This window comes from Pinus tabuliformis, chromosome 7, assembly GCF_031772625.1.
Source record: "Pinus tabuliformis cultivar Carrire ecotype Pingquan chromosome 7, CPIR1, whole genome shotgun sequence".
NCBI lineage: Eukaryota > Viridiplantae > Streptophyta > Pinopsida > Pinales > Pinaceae > Pinus > Pinus tabuliformis.
The window spans coordinates 1,858,707,273-1,858,731,322 of NC_142293.1; the positions used below are offsets into that span (position 1 = coordinate 1,858,707,273).

The 24,050-nt window shown below is 39.9% G+C and overlaps 1 pseudogene; it reads right to left on the reverse strand.

Annotated features, from left to right (window-relative positions):
* Window positions 1–3,330: 3,330 nt before the first annotated feature.
* Window positions 3,331–14,335, reverse strand: LOC149255857 (putative carotenoid cleavage dioxygenase 4, chloroplastic pseudogene; annotated as a pseudogene).
* Between the last annotated feature and the right edge of the window lie 9,715 nt (window positions 14,336–24,050).

Genomic DNA, 24,050 nt, shown 5'->3' on the forward strand with positions numbered 1-24,050 from the left:
TGGTGTTACATCTCCTCGGGTTAGGGTTTTGGTTGTTTAGGGTTTTCTCTTATTGTTCAATAATAAAAAGGCCCTTGAGCCTCATTGTAAGACAGTTCAGAGGCATGTAGCCACCACATCTCTGCTTAGAGATAAGCTACCATCGCCCTAGATGGTTTATTTCCATTACTGTTTGTAAGCATATTTCAGTATTTTACATTAATGAAATGAAGTATTATTTCCGCTGCATATCTGTGTTTATGGTTATCTCTGTAATTTGTTGCGTTCCTGTTTAAGTTTGGATCAAAGAGTGCTCCAAGAAAACTCTAAGTGTCCAAGAGTATGGGAGAAAGAGTATAATAGAGAGCTCCAAGCTAAAACTGATAAAAAGCTACAAATTGATCCTCATAATCCTTTTTATTAATGAGGCCTCTAATTTCTTCAATTTCCATTATTTTCTTTCATTGTCCTCCTCACATGCAACCTGTGACCTTTCACCTCCCTTTTCTCCTAATTTCCATTATTTTTATAAATAAAATTCCAATTAATGCCACTTTGTATTTCCAAATCCTTTGCCATTTCTTTGGCCAATTTCCATAGCCATTAATTAATCACAAGTGAGACACATCACTATGTTTTTTCCCAACATTCAGCTTGGAATACGTGCCTCATGACCATGGTTATTACTTTTCCTTTATTAACTTTATTACATGGATTTTTGACCAAGGTTGTTACATGCAGGCACGTCAAGGAAACACCAATTTTTTTTCTATGTGGTTGTTCCATTCTACACGACACCAAATTTTGCTCATTATGGAAACATCAAGTTTCTTTTCATCTTATCTACTATGCCCTTTGTTTCCTTTGTTGCTTGATTTGAGTTTGGATCCACCTGAGCCTAAGCATCCTTGTGCACTACAACACTTCCTTTAATGACCATACTTTACTACAGACTTGCACAACTCTACCCTTGATATCAAAGACATTGCAATTGACATCAATCACAACATATATACAACACTTATGGCACACTTATTTGGGTTTCAACTACATGATAAATTGAATATTGTAAAAGGGAAAATTTTATCATGTAATGAATACAAACCAATAAAATTATAATTAATTTTAGTCTTTATATATTAAATGAAAATAAAGAGAATTGGTTCTTCAATCTTATTTATAATCTTCATCATTACTATATAATACTAAAAATATAATGCTAATTCAAAGACCAATATTTAGTAATCATAATATTTATAAATTGTTAAAGAGAAAACCCTTCTTTTTAAAGTCATAAACTTCTTGTTTTAGATGATAAAAAGATACCAACTATTTCAATATAAAACCAAAAATACGTATAAAGGAACTATATGTTCATAATCATACAAGTCTAAATCACATAATATCTACAAAATCATTCTATATATTTCATTTATTTTTCGACATAATTATTTTAGCATAATCATGGCATCTCAATATTAAAAGCTATAGCTATAACAAAAAACTTCACATATTTGCTTTTAGAAAATATAGCATAGCCATGTGGCTTATAAGACTATGAAGTTGCTATTATGATAAGGAATCATTTGATCATCCTTGAATTCATGAATGTATATGTTCACTAGAAATATCAAGGCGTCCTTAGATTTAGTATCAACCCACAAACTCCCTAAAGATATGTGTAAAATAATTTTTTTGACATTGCTACACAATTGATTTTATGACACAATCTAACTCTTCTACATTTTAGCTTTTTATTTAGAATCCACAATATTTTTTTTTGAGAAATCATGGGTTTTTTTTCTTTAAGATGCATCCTTTAATACATAAATAGATTCAACACCTTGAAAAACCTTTGTACCACTCATATTATACAAAGTTTATAACTCAAATTTGTGATTCCAACAATTCCTATAGTATATCTCGCAAAATATATCATAAAATATGCCAAAAGAAACAAAAGCATAAAAAAATTTATATTGATTTCAATAGTTATACAACTTGAAACAAGCTCAAATAATAAAATTACTAACCTAAACTCTATGCAACATGCAATGGCTAGAAAACTCCAAAATACCAAATATGTCTAGAGGTTGTATATTTCTTTCAACCACACATCTAAATATTTGTGAACAATGCATTGAATACCACCATTTTATAATGCTATATACCCAAGTTAACCTTATAGAAAAGTGATTATTTTAAAAATTGTTATTTTTCAAACCATCTTAAAATTTTATTTTATTTTTATTTAAAATAAATGATAAATTCTTTAAAAATAATGGGAAATTCAATTTTAATCGTTATATATTAGCATTTGATAAATCTAAATAACAGAAAATTTCTATCAAACAAAAATGAAAATAGATTTAATCGTTTTAGTTTCAAGTGGCGTGATTGTTCCACTGCGAATTTGATAACTAAATTATGATAAGTTTTCCCTACTGTATAGTGATTCAATCATTTTACAACTTTCAAGATACTACATCTAGATAACTAATTAGTGGTCACTCAAATAATTAAATTAGATTATATATTTGTAAAACAATTAGGAAAAAATAATCAAATAGCCATTTTAATATTCTTGTTATGTATTATTAGTGTGTCTATATATGAGATTATTAAATGAATATATTCTTAAAATTTATTGAAATTTGTAAAAAAATTGTTTAAATATAAATATAAGACTTATTTTGAGGAAAATATGTCTTACATGTATAGGATGATGTAAATTCAATAATGTTTAAAGTTATTATAATAATGTTTATTAGGTTAATTGTTAGAAATCACCCTAAAAGAGAGGGATAAGAATTATAATTATATATATGATTTTGAATAAATGGTTAAAATATTCTTTATAAACAAATCATTAATTCAAATTAAAATAATATAATTATTATAAATTAATGAAAATTAAAAATAATATAATAAAATATAAATTAAATTAAATATTATATATATATATATAAGATTTTGAATAAATGGTCAATAAAAATAATTATAATAATGATATCATTATTATAAATTAATTAAAATTAAAATAAATATAATAAAATATAAATTAAATTAAATATTTTACTAATTTTATGAATAACATTTGAAATTTTTCATTCCACATAAAATTAATATAAAATTTCACAAAAATAGTCCATGCTAGCTAGGAAAAATAAATTCGACATAGATTTCACCATGCTAGCTAGGACAAATAAAATGTCATTTATATTTTTGGAACACATTATAAATTTAGAAGTTTCTCATTAAAAGCCTAAAAATTATAGTTTTTCCTGGCAATATCATGAGATGTTTTTATTTTTAGTGAAAATTAATCTCCATGCGAGCTCGGAATTAGATTTAGTTTGCCAAGTCAGCATCGCTAACGAAGAGGCCATGAAAGCTGTACGGAACTCTAGCACGGAGCTCAACGGAGGCCACGATTTCAAGTGTCAGAGATTACGTGTCCATCACCAGAGAACTGGAAATCCCGGTGCCTTCGTTATGGGTAAAAGCCACGATGTACCCGTCGTCCTCCTTGGCATTTGGATCCGAACTCCGGGGCACAAAGAACATCTCACCGTCGAAGCAACCTTCGCCATACGACCTCGAGGCAACCACGCACTCCATGGCAGCCATCGCCTCTACCATATCAAAGTCGAGTTTAACGACCCCGCAGAGTTTAGGCAACGGTGCTCCTATCGACATGTATGCGTACCTGTTCTTCTTGGCAACGAACCGGGGATTGATGACGCCCAACTCCAAACACTTTGAAGACAATGACTTTCTAGATACAATCCTATTTCTCAAATTTATGCGGACCTTCTCTACTATGGAATGGACCAGATGATTTCTCTCCACAACGTGCTCCACCGGCCGTACAAATTGGCGGCAATCAACACGATCTCGTCGCCCTCGTCCCACGCGTTGAGCGAATGGAAGAAATTGAAGCCGGGGATATCGAACAATTTCATCATGGCCTCGTCTGTTGCGTAGTGTGGGAGAACGCTGAGCTGCGGTACCTTAGCGGGGTCGCAGCCCATGGGAGAGCTGCCGCCGACAATCATGTTCATGGGGTCCACCACGATCTGGGTATCGGGAAAGATGGCATACTGCTTTGTTATCGCAAAATCATGAATAAGCGATGGTTGCAACATCGACAGGATTCCGATGTCTAGTTATTTTCTTCGGCAGGCGACACTCTGAAATAATTGAGAAATGGAGGAATGAAACTGCAACGGAAAGCGAAAAGCTCTCGCGTCTTGGGTTTGATATTGGGATGTGCTGTCATGGCCATGAAGAGTTTTCCATCGGAGTCATACCTGCCGACAGTGACGATGTCGCCGGATTCTGTGACCTTCATCGCTTACGACAGATCTGATTCCTCGAGCGCCATCAGTGTGCCATTGAAATACAGTGGATTAGTATTTTCCAATCCCGTGCCATTGAAGGGATTAAAGAGGCCGAGAGCCACTCTGGCGTTGAACAGGACTCCCCTAGCCAATCTGGTGGTGAGGCTGTAGAAACCGGAAAAGAAGTTGGGCACCACCTGGCCTCCCGCTGTCTCTTCTTGCACGAATTTGTGCGTGTGGACAAAACGGCTGCAGAACGTTACTCGGCAATCTTTGATCATGACGGTGTGAAGCATTCCGTCACCCTCTAAAAGATGCGGGCCGCCTCTGGGGACGTATCTGGGATTCGGCCCATTGAGAAACAGAGTAATGAAACCGCAATGGAAAGCGAAATGGAGGAATGAAACAGCAACGGGATTGATCTTGGGATGCGCTGTCAAGGCTATGAAGAGTTTCCCGTCGAAGTCATACCTGCCGACAGTGATGATGTCGCCGGATTCCGTGACCTTCATTGCGTACGGCATATCTGATTCCTCTTCAGCCATCAGTGTGCCATTGAAATACAGGAGACTGGTATTTCCCAATCCCGCGCTGATGAAGGGATTAAAGAGGCTGGGAGCCACTCTGGCGTTGAACAGGATTCCCTTGGCCAATCTGACGGCGAGGCTGTAGAAACCGGAAAAGAAGTTGGGCACCACCTGGCCTCTCGCTGTCTCTTCTTGCACGAATTTGTGCGTGCAGACAAAATGGTTGTAGAACGTTAGTCTTTGATCATGAAGGCGTGAAGCATTCCGTTAAGATGGTGGCCGCCTCTGGGGACGTATCTCGGATTCAGCCCATTGTGGATATAATCACCGTCAATGCAGGCAGGGAGATTGCCCTGTATCTTGTCGCACACCACTAGTGCAGTGTCTTGCACGACAGTGAAGTTTCTAGCCAACAAAAATCTTGGATCCACGGAAGGCCTCAGCGGATTATCGATAAAGTTATTTATAAGATCATCCACAACATTGCATAAAACTACCGCTAAAGCAGCAGAAATGCCATTAAGCGGATTTTCTGAGGGAAGTGTATCAGTGGGCGTGGGCGTGGATTTCAAATCATTACTTTGAGATCCAGTGCCATTGACAACGGTTTTGTTCTTCTGATATCTTGGATGACTTGAATATGTCTTAGCATGAAATTCCCTCAAGATAATCTTCTTAAGCTCACTTCCATCTGGAACATAGATCCGGTCCTAAAACTTGACCAAGCCATCTACTGTGAGATGATAGTCCCCATTCCAATCACCTATACCATGTTGATAAAATTAATATACTTGTCATCCTGTTGTCCTTCCTGCAAAATCCGATCTTGTAAATATGTACCATAAAAGCTCATAGTTGTTATGTGATTTACCTGTATCCTCCTGCTAAGAGCATCTACAACCTTGCCCTCTTTACCTTTAATGTACCTGATCTCAAAGTCGAACTCACTGATCGTGGACAACCATATGGCTTGCTTGGCATTCAAATTAGGTTGGTCAAATATATACCTCGATCCACTGTGATCCCTCATCAAGATGAACCTCCTACCAAGAAGATAATGCATCCACATCTTCAAAGCATGGATGATTGTTGCCAACTCAAGATCATGTGTCAGGTAATTCTGCTCATGCTCATTAAATTTCCTTGATTCATAGCATACTACCTGTCCTTCTTGCATTAGGACTGCACCAAGCCCTCTCTTGCAAGCATATGTACATACCACAAGATCTCTGTCCAGATATGCAAACAACTGCTTCAACTGCTCAAAACTAATTACACATTCCTCTATCCATTCAAACTCCTTACCTTTCCTTTACAACGATGTAATAGGATAAGAAATATGTGAGAAGTTATTGATGAACCTCCTATAATAACCTGCTAACCTCATAAAGGACCTTACCTCATCCACATTCCTAAGAGTCTCCCACTCCATGATAGCCCTTATATTTTCTGGATCCATTGTTATGTCTTCCTTGGAAACCACATGTCCCAAGTAATGTACCTTTGTATGAAAGAAACTTCATTTATTGAGCTTATCATACAACTGATGTTCTCTTAGCAATCTCAATACTGCTACTAAATGTTCGACATGTTCTTCCTCAGTCTTAGAATATACCAATATATCATCAATGGATACAATAACAATCTTGTCCAGATAAGGACACAACAGACTATTCATCAAGCACATAAAGTAGTTGGAGCATTAGTCAAACCAAATGGAACTACAACAAACTCGTAATTCTCATACCTAGCCTAGAAAGCAATCTTGTAGATGTCTTCTTCTTTGATGCATACCTCATGGTATCCTGATCTCAGATAAATCATCGAGAACACTGTTGCTCCCTTCAACTAATCAAACAAGTCATCAATCCTCAGAAACAAATACCTATTCTTGATGGTCACTTTGTTAAATTGTCTGTAATCAATGCATAACCTAAGAGTATCATCCTTATTCTTCACAAACAACATTGGTGCACCTTAAGGCGATACACTTGGCCTAATGTATCCCCTGTTAGGCATCTCCTTCAACTGCAACTTCAACTCAACCAACTCTGGTGTGCTCATCTTGTAAGGCACCTTTGATGCGAGACCTGCCCCTGGTACCAACTCAATAGAAAATTCCACTTCTGTGTGAGGTAGCAACTTTGAAATATCTGTCGGAAACACATCCTCGAATTATTGTAGAACTAGGTACCTTCTCAAGACATTTGCATCCTCAACTTCCTTACCTTTGTCATCGAAAATATGCAATGCGAATAACACACACCCTTTCTTGCGATTGCGTTTTGCCTACATAGATGTAACCATTGTAACTGATGTTTCCTTCTTCTTACCATGCAAGAATCTTTGTTCCCCATTGTCATCTAGACACTCAATAGCCTTGTCATAACATTCCACCTTGGTCCTATGAAGATACAACTAGTTCATTCCCAACAACATATTATATGATCCTAACAACAATACATTCAAATGTGATGATGTAGGCATACCATTAAAATCAAATGTAAAAGCTCCTACCTAGTGATAAACTCTCTTATTTGTACTTGTATCCAACTGCACTAACCAAGATTTTGCATGCACTTATTTATTCAAAACACAGTTATCCACCAGGTCAAGATTAACATAACTATAATTAGCTCCAGGGTCAATAAAAATAGAAACAACTTGACAAAAAAAAACAAAAGCATAAAAAAAAATTATATTGATTTCAATAGTTATACAACTTGAAATAGGGTCAAATAATAAAATTACTAACCTAAACTCTATGCAACATGCAATGGCTCTACAACTCCAAAATACCAAATATGTGTAGAGGTTGTATATTTCTTTCAACCACACATCTAAATATTTGTGAACAATGCGTTGAATACCACCATTTTATAATGCTAAATACCTAAGTTAACCTTATAGAAAAGTGATTATTTTAAAAATTGTTATTTTTCAAACCATCTTTTTTTTTTTTTTTTTTATTTAAAATAAATTATAAATTCTTTAAAAATAATGGGAAATTCAATTTTAATCAATATATATTAGCATGTGATAAATCTAAATAATACAAAATTTCTATCAAAATGAAAATAGATTCAATCAATTTAATTTCAAGTGGTGTGGTTGTTCCACTACGAATTTGATAACTGAATTATGATAAGTTTTCCCTACTGTATAGTGATTCAGTCATTTTACAACTTTCAAGATACTCCATCTAGATAACTAATTAGTGGTCACTCGAATAATTAAATTAGATTATATATTTGTAAAACAATTAGGAAAAAATAATTAAGTAACCATTTTAATATTCTTGCTATGTATTATTAGTGTGCCTATATATGAGATTATTAAATGAATATAATCTTAAAATTTATTGAAATTTGTAAAAAAATTGTTTAAATATAAATATAAGAATTATTTTGAGGAAAATATGTCTTACAGGTGTAAGATGATGTAAATTCAATAATGTTTAAAGTTATTATAATAATGTTTATTAGATTAATCGTTAGAAATCAACATGTGTAGGATGATGTAAATTAAATAATGTTTAAAGTTATTATAATAATGTTTATTAGGTTAATTGTTAGAAATCACCCTAAAAGAGAAGGATAAAATTTATATATATATATATATATATATATATATATAGAGAGAGAGAGAGAGAGAGAGAGAGAGAGAGAGAGAGAGATTATTTTGAATAAATGGTCAATAAATACATGGTTAAAATATTCTTTATAAACAAATCATTAATTCAAATTAAAATAATTATAATAATATAATTATTATAAATTAATTAAGATTAAAATAAATATAATAAAATATAAATTAAATTAAATATTTTACCAATTTTATGAATAACATTTGAATTTTTTCGTTCCACATAAAACTAATATAAAATTTCGCAAGAATAGTCCATGCTAGCTAGGACAAATAAATTCCACCTAGAACTAATAAAAGATTTCACCGTGCTAGCTAGGACAAATAAAATGTCATTTATATTTTTGAAACACATTATAAATTTAGAAGTTTCTCATTAAAAGCCTAAAAATTATAGTTTTTCCTGGAAATATCATGAGATGTTTCTATTTTTAGCAAAAATTAATCTCGATGCGAGCTCGGAATTAGATTTAGTTTGCCAAGTCAGCATCGCTAACGAAGAGGCCATGAAAGCCATAAGGAACTCTGGCAGGGAGCTCAACGGAGGCCGCGATTTCAAGGGTCGAAGATTGCGTGTCCATCACCAGAAAACTAGAAATCCCGATGCCTTCGTTATGGGTAAAAGCCACGATGTACCCGTCATCCTCCTCGGCATTTGGATCCGAACTTCGAGTGTCATGCCCCTACACTGGCAGTACTCTTCCAACCGCACTATAGCGAGGTGTAGCACTACCAACCATTTTCTTTTCACTAATACTTACGATTGTAGACTACGCCTAACATTCCATAGTTTATTTTTCATTACCAAGTATTATCTTTATCCTTTATACAAATGAAAACCCATACATATTCATCATCAATAGCAATTAACACATATACAATTGCACAACAGTATAAAGGGAGGGGCAACTCCCTCCAATATGAGTCTTCCCGATATCAATATATATAATCTTCTTTTATAAGTACAAGATAAATCTTGGGAAACCCCAAATTTACACTTAGCCAAATTTCCAACTTTGGGCAAACTCGGTTGCCCAGATCGTCGGCACCTCCGCATGGTTGCCGCACGACTCTCCAACCCTTCGTTCACCTCGTCGCACGATTGTGTCATTTGCCCAACTTGGGCACGCCTCGTCGTAACCAAGTCGCCACACACGGGCGCCTTCGCCCGAGTCACACCTCCGTTCACAACTCCAACACTTCACCATCGTTTCGTCGTGCACAACGTGCCCTACTCGAGTCGCCCGTCCGCACGATTCTTCGCTTCGGCGTGCACGGCGCGCCCTCGCCCAGCCGCCCATCTACACGTCCACCCGTTCACCCAAACTCGTTCACTCGAACAACTTCACCTGAGTCGCCACACGACTTCACCCAGGTCACCACACGACTTCCCCCAGCTCGCCCGAACGACTTCACCCGGGTCACCCTACGACCTCACTCGGCTCGCCCGAATGACTTCACCCAATGACCTTGCCCGGTTCGCTCAAACGACCTCACCCGAGTTTTTTGCCCGATGACCTCGCCCGAGTTTTCTGCCCGACGACCTCGCCTGAGTTTTCTGCACGAGTTTTTTGCCCGAGTTTCTCACCCGAGTTTTTCACCCGACTTTCCTGCACGAGTTTTTCACCTGAGTTCCGCCCATCCTGCGGGCTCATCCACGCACCGTAGAACTCTTTGTTCGAACTCGTGTTGACCGAATGATGATGGCTTATCTCCTCAAATGCTCCACCAATATATACGAGTGGGTGGCAGGTTATGTCACCCGGTCGACCCACGCCCAACGCCCAAGTCGACTCGTTCAACATGTTGCCTCCGCCCAAGTGGAGGGTCGGCCCAACCAACTCGTGGGATCGCCCTCTCAACTCGCCCAACATCATAAACTCGTCTCTTGGTTGTTTTACTTCGCATTTCGCACAAGCTCCTCCCCCGTCCTTCACATGGTGAAGGTGACCCGGACCGTAGTCCTTACATCCTCCCCCACTTGAAGTCATTGTCGTCCTCGACAATATCTAATTCCAGCAACCATCTGTCACCAAGATCACCATACTAAGGCATACACCCCATCGGTATGTCATACATCAGAAAATAATCTCAATCCATGATCATAAACCACCCTATCACAATCTCAACATGCCGCTCCCCATCATGGAAGGCTGGCCCCTCCATCTCAAACTACATGCTTCCTGCAACATATCGTGTCGACCTCATCATGTGTCGTCCTCGTGTGAACTGCTGCCATGATACTCCAACACAATGCTAACACATCTCTGCACACTACGCATCCCCATGTTTTAACTAGTTGGGTAGCTAATCCAACCGTCATGTCCAAACCATGAGAGTGAACATCCTCATGCCATCATCAGTTATTTCTCAGAACATCCTGTCACATCCTCAACTCAATCAAGAATCCATTTCCATATAAGTATAAGCCATGCTCAAGTCCATGAAGTAGCTCTCATCTCATCTGCAACATGTTGTCGATGATGTTTGGTACCAATGTGCTGCATGAAATCAACCGCATCTATCCCAACATCATCCATTTGTAAAACATCCATCTCCTCAAAGTGAAGAGATCATCTCATCAAACTCCAACTCTCGATGCACCACATCCATGTCCATGAAGCAACCCCCATCATATCTGTATGTGCCATCCCTCAAGTCTGCCATAGAAAAAAGTATACCCCTGTCTTATCTATCCATGTGCTGCCCATGATCATAGATCAATCAGCTCCCATGTGTCAAAAGTGGTTAAGTCTCGGCTCAACCCATGCCCAAGTGTTGCCACCAACGCATCATCATCGTTGTAACTCCATCACTCCTAAGTGTCTCATATCGATCCTCCTAATGATGTCACTCTTTCAAGCTACACCCATACATGTACTTGAAAGTATGCATCCCATTCTACATCAAAGTCTCTGACCTTAGCTCCTCAATGCCTCAGATCCTCCAAGTCCACCATATATGAAGTCTCCAAAAGTCACAACAATCTCATGTCATTGTGAGCTCCACGAGTCATCTCCAACCAACATCCAGCAACAATACAAGTCTCGGCCCAAAGGTCTCTGCAAGATGCCTCAGCTCTCCATGTAGTAGGAATGCTCCATAGTTTACTCACAACTCCATCCATGTCCATGGCCTTGTTGTACATAAGTGCACAACCTCTCCATCAGCTCATAAGAAAAACATCTCCATGTCACACCAGCAAATCCACCTGCACAACATCCCTGCCTTGGCACTCCTCATTGGATACCCATAAGTGACACCTCTACGAGTGCTCCTGCATAATGTCCCTGCATAAGACTGCCATGCTCCATGTCTCCAACCTGATTTCCATGACTAAGTTTCCCATGTAGTCCAACCAAGTAGACCCATCACGACAATCGGTCATCCTCATCCAAGTCTACAATTTTCGGTCTAGTGAACTCGGTCACCCAACCATATCATCATCACATGAGTCTCTCCACCATAGCTCCCCCACTAAAGGTTCCACCAAGACTTGCTCTTGGTCTCCGCCATGAGAAGTCCACCCAAGTATCATCATACTCAAGTGTGTGCCCTCCAATCTATCCATGAGTCATGCTGGGCACTTAGCCAATTCTCCATGTGGCTAAAGCATGACGTATTCCTCCGCAACGATCATCATGTTCCTCCCTTGTCACGGACCTTTGTACCTTCTACCATAAGGTCACAAACAACCCCAACAAGTCCTGCAACAGTCAACAATCCTTGCTTCTCCATACAAGGTCTCATCGTAGACATCCATGGTAAGATGCCCCCTTGCATCGGCAAACTGATTTTGCTCTTCCCTGCATACGGTTCATCTACCAAATGCTCAATTGAAACACAAGTATCAATAATACTTACATCATCATTGTGAGGCTTCTCCATGTGAGTATCCTCATCCATCCATGTTTGCAAACTACACGATCCTGGTCCAACTTGATCAATCTCAAGTTTATCCTCCATCGTTGTCATATCTGCAACATCCCCAATCATCACAACTTCCTCTTCCTTGTTAGCACAATCTGCAACTTCATCGTGCTCCATTGTCCAACCAAGTTGAAGAAGTTTGTCTTCAACATTCGTTTCCAAAACTTCAATTTCCTTTCGAATCCGGGGATTCTCTTCTTTCATCCACTTCAACCTGTATAAGGTAAGCAAGAGCTTCCCTTCGCATTCTTCCAAACCTGCCATGCCTTGTCGTTCATCTTGGCCCAAGCACTAAGCTTCACCTCTGCTAAACCTGTTTCACCAATCACCTGAATCACCTTGATATTCTACCTGTCACCTGCAAAGCTTAAACTTCCTGCCAAGTCTTCGGTCTTCGTAGAATCAGCTCCTTGATTCAGTTCACCAAGTTTCCTGCAAAACTTGGGCCAGCTCTGATACCACCTATCACGCCCCTACACTGGCGGTACTCTTCCAACCGCACTATAGCGAGGTGTGGCACTACCAACCGTTTTCTTTTCACTAATACTTACGATTGTAGACTATGCCTAACATTCCATACTTAGTTTATTTTTCGTTACCAAGTATTATCTTTATCCTTTATACATTCCATACTTAGTTTATTTTTCGTTACCAAGTATTATCTTTATCCTTTATACATTCCATACTTAGTTTATTTTTCATTACCAAGTATTATCTTTATCCTTTATACAGATGAAAACCCATACATATTCATCATCAACAACAATTAACACATATACAATTGCACAATAGTATAAAGGGAGGGGCAACTCCCTGCAATATGAGCCTGCTCGATATCAATATATATATAATCTTCTTTTATAAGTACAAGTTAGATCTTGGGAAACCCCAAATTTACACTTAGACAAATTTCCAACTTTCGGCAAACTCGGTTGCCTAGCTCATCGGTGCCTCCACACAGTCGCCGCACGACTCTCCAACCCTTCGTTCACCTCATCGCATGATCGTGTTGTTTGCCCAACTTGGGCACACCTCGTCATAACCAAGTCGCCACACACGGGTGCCTTCGCATGAGTCACACCTCCGTTCACAACTCCAGCACTTCACCGTTTCCATTGTTTCGTCGTGCACGGTGCGCCCTACCCGAGTTGCCCATCCACACGATTCTTCGTTTCGGTGTGCACAGTGCGCCCTCACCCGGCCACTCGTCCGCACGTCCACCCGTTCACCTGAACAACTTCACCCGAGTCGCCACATGACTTGACCCAAGTCGCCACACCACTTCACCTGGCTCGCCCGAACAACTTCACCCGGCTCGCCCGACGACTTCACCCGGCTCGCCTAAACGACTTCACCCGGGTCACCTGACGACCTCACCCGAACGACCTCACCCGATTTTTCTTTCTGATGACCTTGCCCGAGTTTTCTGCCCGACGACCTCGCCCGAGTTTTCTGCACGAGTTTTTCGCCCGAGTTTCTCACCGGAGTTTTTCACCCGACTTTCCTGCACGAGTTTTTCACCCGAGTTCTGCCCATCGTGCGGGCTCATCCACGCACGACAGAACTCTTTGTTCGAACTCGTGTTGGCTGAATGATGATGGCTCGTCTCCTCAAACGCTCCACCAATATATACGGGCGGGTGGTGGGTTATGTCACTCGGCCGACCCAGACCCAACGCCCAAGCCGACTCGTTCAACATGTTGCCTTCGCCCGAGTGGAGGGTCGGCCTGTCCAACTCGTGGGACCACCCTCTCAACTCGCCCAACATCTTATAAACTCGTCTCTTGGTTGTTTTACTTCGGATTTCGCACGAGATCCTCGCCCGTCCTTCACACGGTGAAGGTGGCCCGGACTGCAGGTCCTTACACCGGGGCACGAAGAATGGCTCACTGCCGAAGCAACCTTCGCCATACGACCTCGAGGCAACCACGCACTCCATGGCAGCCATCACCCCCACCATATCAAATTCGTGTTTAACAACCTCCCAGACTTTAGGTAACGATGCTCCTATCGACATGTATGCATACCTGTTTTTCTTGGCAATGAACGGGGATTGATGACGCCCAACTCCAAACATTTTGAAGACAATGGCTTTCTGGATACAATCCCGTTTCTCAAATTTATGCGGACTTTCTCTACTGTGGATGGAATGGACCAGATGGGTTCTCTCTAGAACTTGCTCACTAGGTAAGAATTGGCCACAATTATTACGATCTCCCTAGTCTCCATATAGGATACTAGAGGCATTCGATATTCTTCTTTCTAATCATCCCTGTACCAGTATACTTCTGAGCCTGATAGATAGAACTTTCGCTGAATAAAATCCTTGCCACTTGCCATTTGCTGCAACTGATAATTGTTTCCCTGTTGTACCAGATTACTTTAACAGGCATTCCTTCTGGTGCCCAGTACTCTGGTACCCCAATACTTGTCGGTTAATGCCGTTTTCATATCCTACTTTCCAATCTTGTAGTCAATGCAAATTTTCTATTAACACAGGTACATCACATACTGAATTGCTCCATTATATTATTATTTCGACCTCTCGGTATTTAAGTAGCTTGGTATGGGCCTCGCTAAGGGTGAACCTTGGATATTCATTATTTTATTGTAAAGCCTTGGTTGTTGGAGCCATTTTGGCCAAAACCAAATACACACAAAATCTTTGCAAAACACGACCCTGGGGCAAGTGCTGAGACTCCTAGTATGCAACGTCATTCCATGGTGAACCAATTATGAAATGGCACGTGGTCTTTTTTTTGGCCACCTCATCACTACTACATTACATCTGCCAATTCCTACAAGATATCGGCCTTGGCTTCTTATATAAATGCCCGAAATTTTGGTATCCTAGTGAGTCGTGAGTCGTTTCATTGAGGTTGAGGAATTGCTCAGAGGGTCATAGTGTTTGAATCATATTTTTGATGGTGGAAATAGATTCAGTACCATAAAAAACATCAAAAACGTCTAAAATTTTTAAATTTACCAACTATAACTTGAATTTACAAAAATCTTTACAAAATGTTCTTAAAATATAACTAAAATTTCCATAATTTTCAGGAAAAAACACAATCCCATTGCACTACGAATTTCGTAATATAAGACTTTACCTAACCTACCAAGTCATTTGCTATGTCCTTTGCTTCAATCACTTAGAACCTATGATGTGTTTGGGCACTGATATGTTCCAATCGTCTAATTACCCTGTTAAAAGTGCTAAATCTACTTACCACGTGTCATTAATGTCCATCACCACGCCATCGAATCTACCACTTGACATCCACGTGAAAGTGCCGCACCATGCTAGCTTCCCTATCATATCAGTTGCCACATCATATCAGCGTAATGCTTTATGCTCCATTTGATACCTGGTGCTCTAGTACCTCTGTATGGTTAAGCATTGCTAATCCTGTTTAGTGCATGCTATTTTTGTAAGGCAAAAAGTCACGGTAAAAAACCAAATTTTAGCTACAATATTTTCAACCATTATTTCATACAAAACTACATCATTGTATCGACGTCGTGTTTTTCTTTTCATTTTCCTTTGCCCTGGAGAAACACCAAATTTGTTTAGTGCGGGCACGTCAAAGAAATGCCAAATTCTGTTCCTTGTGGTCTTTCCATTCCATGTAACACCAAATTTTGTTCACTATGGAAACATCAAGTTTTTTTGCCTTGCCTAGTATGGACAGTAATGGTGTTTAGTTTAGTTTAGAGATGAAGTAAAGAAAGGCAGAAGAGGTGGTAGAAATGCTGCAGCGATGGGACGTGGGCAAGATGGTACAGAAGATAGACGTGGAGAAGTGGGAGATGATGGAAATAACAGGCGGCAGCGGGAGGTGGTGAAGAGGAATGAGGAGGAGCGGCAAAGGAAAAATCATAAAGGAGAGAAGAGGTGCGAAGGAGAGAATGGGATCACAGCAATTACAGTGAGAGCGCAAGGAGGCAGGGTGGCGAAGACCATAACAGAGCTTAAGATAAAACAGGGAAGGCAGAAAGGTCGACCACATACTACGAAGAGGAAGAGATGAATGGCAACGGTGAGAAGAACGAGAAAGGAAGTGGCTGAGGAGAGCAGAGACGGAAAGGGACTAGGGAAGAAAGGGAAAAATATGGAGTCGTGGGAAGCCATGGAGCAATACCAGATAGGCATGGAAGAGGCGGAAGACGAAGAGGAAATGTATAACTCTGAACAGGACGATCGGGAGCGGCCAGGGAAGAGTGTATTGGAGACAGAGGGGCCCCCTAAGGTTGATATTCAGGAAGAAAGAAAGTATGGAGTAAGGAGGGACAGAGGGCGAAGAGCGGGAGGCGACCAGGAAGACACCTCTGGAATGAAAGATCAGGGTGATGGAATTAAGGAGGATAACAGAAGAAGAATGGGAAGAGGAAGGACCTGTGGTGGTAGAGGGAGAGGAAGACCGGCCAGACAATGGGAGAACAGTGAGCAAGCCACGGTGGGGAAAAGGAGGTATAGGAAAACTTTAAAGAAAAGGGTCCAGTATGCAGAACGAGCCTACAGCGAAAACACAGATGAGGATATCCGGAGAATAATTCAGAGAATGGAAGAGGAAGCCACACAGGGTCAATTGGGTTCAGAAATGGAGGACTGGGAATACTTGCCGCCGGATCCAGGAAACACCAGAGGGCGCATGACACTGTACAAACAGGCATTACATGTTTACTGGGTTATGAAGAGACTGTTGGCAAAAGCAATGGAGCAGGTGGCCATGGAGATGGCGGAACTGGCTCAGGGAATTCCTAACATGAAGAAAGAGATACAAAACATGCAGGTAACCCTCATAATGCAGGACAACAAACTGGAAGAGATCAAGCAGCTGATAAGGGAGACTAACTCTGGAATAAAGAAAGAAGGAGACCAGCAGAAGGCCATGGCAGACTGATACATGGAGATAAGTAGAAAATTCTCTAGTTTTTGAATGTAGAATGATAGCTCCTAGATTTTGGACACTATTCATAATGGAGATAAGAACTAGTAGTAATCTGTTTAAATGTCTAGTATACTTAGCTTGGACAAGGAGACTCAGCATTTTTTGTTTTTGGATGGCTGTTAAAAACTTTAGATGGCCAACAGAACTGGTTTCCCCATTGGGGCGGGTTGAGGCCACCATGTGTATATAGAGGTTTCAACTCGATTTAATGAATATGAATGGTCACTCCTTAGCTTACAAAAAAAATATTTGGTTTATTAATTAATCTGTTATATAAATTTTAAATTTTAAAATATATTTTGCAATAAATAATTTTGGTGGTTAACATGTATGCATATATAATATTTTTGTATCTAAATATTTTGTCATATTATTGATTTATGCTAAATATTATTACAAATCTATTAAAAAATAATATTAATATATATAATTTTGTGTTAAAAATATTATTATTATAAATATCTTATAATATATTATATAATATTACAACCATGTTTATAAATGTAAAATTTCAAAAATAAAAAGATGTTTAAGACACAAAAATGGTAACACTTTCTTTTTTTTAACCAATTGTATTAAAGTAAAGAATCTATGTTTAAGTCACAAAAATGGTAACTGGTGAGCTCCAGTATTGTAGCAATAATGCTACAACTCCTGGGGCTTCCTGTCTCTCATTTTATCAACCCGGTAGTTCGTACAAACTTGGAAGCGACGGTGCTATATGCACAAGTACTAGCTCTTGTCGCAGCTGTCACTTGGTCAACTGGCACAAGTCCGCTAGGGCTCAAGCCAACTTCTATAGGCTCTCAGAAGAAGCTTGCTAATTGATGGACGAAAGCTAATCTCAAAGGAAAGCTACTTTAATTGACAAAAATGAACCGAAAGCAAATCAAAGCATGTAAACCTACGAAACCCTAATTTAACTAGTCTGACCTCTACAATGCAAGGAATGTAAATGCAACTTCTACCAATGCTGTCATTACCTCTAATAAGTGAGAATGCATGGATCTAAACTACTTGCATCATGAAAGTTATGTTTTTGTATTTTTCCTTTAAGTATGTGGAATGATTGTGATCTTGTGCTAACTAGGGTTTGGTTGTGCAGATGGGATGGAGAAGGAAGGAAAGCGTGGGATAGGTTGGGGAGGCTAGGAGAGGTTCCTAGGGATCCTTAGCATCCATCCACAGAGGTTCCTCGCATTCAGATGCTCAACAACCGAGAGAGTGGCCTTCTACAGGATGGCTGTGGAGGATCCTACAGGATACTCTGTTTTCTACAGGATAGTCCTGTAGGTCTTCTACAGGATGTTTACGAATTGGATTTTTGAGGATGGATGGTTGATGGAAGATGCATGGATGGTTATGGAGGTAGGATGGGGGTCTGAAGTGACCTAGGAACTGATGGATGGAGTGATGAGATGATAGGTGGAAGGCTGACTTGGCTTGAAGGTAGTTGAGACAACAATGGGGGAGAAGGTAAGGTTACTTGGCAAAAGAGAAGATGGGAGATGAGGGAACAGACTTGGTGATGGAGTAGCTGATCTGAACGAGGCTCAAATGAACGAGGAGGTGATGAAGGTGATAGAGATGCCCTGCACAATGCTTATTCAAACAATTCAATGAACTCTTGCAAACAAACCAAGTCCTAGCTAACTCAATCCAACTGTTAATGAATGAGTAAACAGCAGCCTTGTTTGAAAAGAGAACCATATACATCACATGAGAAAGAACATGCCGAAAGATCTAAATGCATACAAACTCCTACCAATCTATTATAAACATGAGAAGCTACTTGAACCATCAAAAGAAACCTAAGTAACAAAGCACGAATTAAATCTAAAGAGCAGATTTTTATTTCAAGAACGCAGCAAACACATAAAGATACACAAGGGAGGTACTGGGCGCTTGAGATGGGCCCAACCCCAAGAACTACAGCCTCCCAAGAGTGATTTAGAGCTGGTGCAAAGCTAGATCCATCTTTATTAATCAAGAAATGAAAAGTACATCAAAACTGTCCATAAGGAGAGCTTGAGAATGAGCTGAAAGCAAAGCTAATCCATGGCCTAAAAATCGAACTACAAGCTAGCTAACTAATGGCTAAAACAAAATGACTAACTAGCTACCAAAAATGACCAACCACTAGCTAACCAAAATGAGGCCCCAAGCCTTCTTATTTATACAATTTGAGGACCCAACAGTCCTCCTAAAAGTTAGGGACTTGGCTGCCCAAGACTTGGAGTTAACAGCAGTCCGACTTGACTTGCTTGGCTGCCCTTGTGCTCATTGATTTGGTGGCCTTTGAACTCCGAGCTGATGGTGGAGAATTCGAGGTAAGGGTCCATAAATGAGGGGGACACCTTCCTACAAATCCTCTAGCTTGTTCTCCCACGAATTTGGCTGCCAAGTGCTCATTAAGACCTTCAATTTTGTCTCCAAGTTGACCAACAAGGCTACACAAAGCACCCATTAGACTTGTTGGCATAATGACTAACCAAATTCACTCTATTAACATAAAAATAATAAAAAACATGCAATAAACAAATGAGAATGGTGGACTAAGCCAAATTAGGAGGTTGAATGAGCCCAAATAATTGTACATTTTTGGGGCTCATCATCACCCCCCTACTGAAAGTGTTGCTCATCCTCTGAGCAACCAAATCTCTCCCCTTGTCTTTGATGGCCTTGGTGACTTTCTTGGCTAGCATTTCGGCCGATTCCTCCTTTGGCTTCCCTCTTTTCAAACTTTCCTGTAGAAACTGTTCTGTCTTCCTGTAGAAACAGTCTCCACTGTTTCGGCCTGCTTGGCTGAGGGTGCCTTCTCTGTTCTTGCCTTTGACCTATGATTTGGATGTCTTTCAAATGTGAAATTTGACCTTTAGTTGTTTGCCTATATACACCTTTTCCTGTTCAACTGCCTGGAGGTGTAATCTGCTGATTCCCTGTTTCATGAGCTGTCCCATATCTATGTTTGAAAGAATAATCTTTGTCAGCTATTGAAGTATATGATACAAAATCTTTGCGTCATCTGACCCTTTTGAAAAATATATTCCTTCTTTATTCATGGGTTACTTCTTGTAAAAGTATAATTACTAGAAAAACTCAGCAGATATTAATTACTTTCTTCCTGGTCATCTAGCAAAACTTCGACAACAAAATTGGCAGTCAATTGTTTCATTTAAGGCTCTGCATGTGTGTCAAGGAAAATAAGAACTTCATGTCAACAATTTTAGATATGGACACTGCTGAATTCATTCATGTTATCAACATTCTAATGCTCTGTTTTGACTTCATGATCATATTGCAGAGATGGCATCTTTCCTCAACAATTAATTCTCCCCATGTTCCATATTGGTCTAAGATAAATTCAAATTATTTTGAAGAAAATCTCATACAACTCCTAAGAGATGAAAGAACCTACCAAAGGTATTCTTACTCTTTGATTTCCATATCGATCAATGAAGCAGGGGGCTTTCTCCAAGAAGGATAAACTTCCATCAATATCCTTCAATGCAAGCCTGTCTATAACTAAGAACTTCACTGGTCATTTTTCCCTCTACTGCTTTGGATAACTTTGAATGGTATGTATCAACTGAATCACTTCAAAATATACAGTTCTGTCCAAACTCTGCCGTGGAGAAGCAATCCATTTGTTCCTGGGCCTGTTGGCTCATCTTCCGTTCCTTGTCCCATGACAGACCCATAGGGAGTTCTGTGATTCTACTGATATGTTCTGGGGTGAGCTTGAGGCTCAGACCTCTGAAGTTTACTGTAGCCAGTGTCTTAGATTTCGGCCTTAAAGCCTGCAGAAATTCTTCAGCTACTTCATCATCGTAACCCTGCAAATTATCACAAAAAGACATCCATTGAACCCTTGTGAATAGTTCTACCACCTCCTGGTTTTCTCTTAATTTGGTGGAATCTGTGGTTTCCCGCCTGATAAGCCCACCCGGCATGATGAACACGGGGGTTTTGACTAAAGGTGACAAATGCAAAGGAGATTCGGTCTATCTTAGACAGGGCATGCATACAATTCACAAAACACAGTCTAGTTATACTGCTATCCTTGAGAAGCGATAGTATAGGCACAACAATCCGATATTTTTATGACCAGGCTGTGAATGATGATCTTGCCACCTTTGAAAGCCAATTGCGGAAGGAGTTTCAGGGTTACCCTTTTTCTGCCACCCTTTCTTACGTGAGGAATTCACCTTCCTGTAGAAACAGCGTTCCTGTAGGAGCAGCGCGTGATTTCTGGGAAAGACTGCAGCTGGTCTGCGCCCTTGGTGTTACTTCACAGGCGTTCTAATGGCCAAAGCTCGGAGTGTTGAACTGCAGAGGGATCCGGATGATCATTCGAGTTCAAAACTGGAAGTCAGCCGAGCATTTTTCAATTACGGCCTGATTCACGTGAGAGAGTGAAGTGGCCAAGTGTACGTGGCCACATGAAACTGTTGTCTCCACTGCAGTGTAATTATGAACTGTAGTTCTCTGCCTGTAATCACTCACCATTAGTTGCACTGGAGCTCAAACGGCCAACACTTCTTGTTTTTTAAATTTCCACGTGAGTCAACCGTCCACGTGTACTACGTGACTGCCAGCTGAGTTCTTAGAGAAGGAAATCAGCTTAACCTTGCTACATCCGTGGCTTAATCTCACCATTTCATTCATTCATGCAGTTTCCAAATTAATTTTATGCAATAGAAGAATGGGTTTGTCACATACCTCGAAGTTGAATGGCTGCCGTGAGCTGCTGTGGGCTGTCATTGCTGCATGCATTTGATTTTATGGTTGCATGATGGCTGGGCTGCTAATCCATGGCTGGTTTTCTTGTGCAGGTGCCCTCTGGACGGATGCATGCAACGAAAGTTCATTTCCACGTTCAGATTTGCACATTCAAGCTGCTGTTGCTGCATCTTCACCAAACCAGAACTTCTTTTTGCCATTTCTCCCAAACGGAAAACCGGATTGAGCTGAAACTTGGTGGGCATGTTCCTACCATCATGATGCATCTCCCATAGCAAATTCGTGATCAATGGATGCACGGATTTCGAAAAAATTGGAAAATGGCTGAAGATTTCAGAGCTCGATTTCTCGGAAACCGTGCATCGGAATTAGCTGAAACTGCTTGGGTAGGCTACTATCACCCACGTGCATCTCCCCATGAAACAGGTTTTGAAACGGATGCACGGTCATAGAGAAAATGCAAAAATGGCTGATGGTGATGGAGGCTGATTTCTTGGAAACCGTGCACCGGAATTGCATGAAACTGCTCAGGCATGTTGTCATCGACCTTGTACAATCCCCCATAAAATGGTTTGTCAAATGGATGCATGTTTCTCAAGTTATGGCAAAAACAAATTCTGCTCTATGTGTTTTTGGCTTCAAGGCATTTTGCATGTGTTTGCATGGTATGACAAAATGAATTTTTGCTGTGATGCAGGTATGGAGATGATGGAGGATGAGTTGGAAGACTGCAGGAGGACTCTTGAACCTTTGAGGAAGCTACCATGCTTGCAAAACCACTTTTTGAAATGCATGCCTAGTTTCCCACAATTTCTACAGGAAGATCCTGTAGAAGCACAATGAGAGGCACAAGGAGGTGGACGAATGATGGAGAAAGGCAAGGGATGGACACACCAGTGCTTGTAGGCCTAATCAACAGATTCCCACCATTAGATTCATTTTTGAGATTGAATTTGGCTCGTCCAAAGGTTCTACAGGATGTTTCCTGTAGAAATATAGAGCATCCTGTAGAAAACACAGTTTGGAGGAAAGAAGCATAATGACATGAAAAGAATGATGGAAAAGGGGTGAGGAGTGGAAACATAGATGAGTGTAGGCCTCATGGACATATTCCAAGCCTTCCTGTCCTCTTTGGAGATCAATTTGGCTTTTTTGTAAGCTTCCTGTAGAAGATACGAAACTTCCTGTAGAAGGCACAAAAACTCCTTTGTCTTTGTTTTGAGTGATCCACCTGATCTACAATGTCCTTCTTGCAACCTGCAATGTCACTGCTGCAACATGAAATGGAGATTAGCTTTTTATTTTTTCTTTTTCTCTTTTTTTTTGAAAAACAACTAGGGCGCCTCATGGAGGTTTTCACCCTAATTGCCTGCCTTGGGCGCCTCCAAGGGAGGTTTTCACCCAAAGATCTTTTTCTCTTTTTCTTTTTTTTCAACCCATTGACCGCCTCATGGAGGTTTTCAATCAATGAGCCAACCTAAGGCGCCTCCGAGGAGGTTTTCACCTTAGATTTCTATTTTCCTTTTTTTCATTTTTTTTTTTTTTTCTTTTTTTTTTTTTTTTTTTTTTTTTTTCTTTTTTCTACCCTACCCTACTTGAAAAACAAAATCATTTTCAAGTATAAGAATACTTCCAATGGAGCCATGTGCACATTGAGATTAGAGACAAGATGATGTAAAGGCTCAGAATGCGTGCTTTGACAACTATCCAACTTTCAGAGACAAAATGATCTGACTTTGAAAGTACAAAACATAGCTGAGGAAGAGAGTACTGCTGCAACTTAGTGACTGTCTGGAACCATGTCTCAATATAGCTTTGATATCCCTGGTCCTTTTGTTGATCTGGATCATTCTTCATGTCACTTTCTATCATGACTTTCTCATCTTCCTCTTTTTGCTGATCTTTCTCTTGAGTACATGGAGGATTTAATG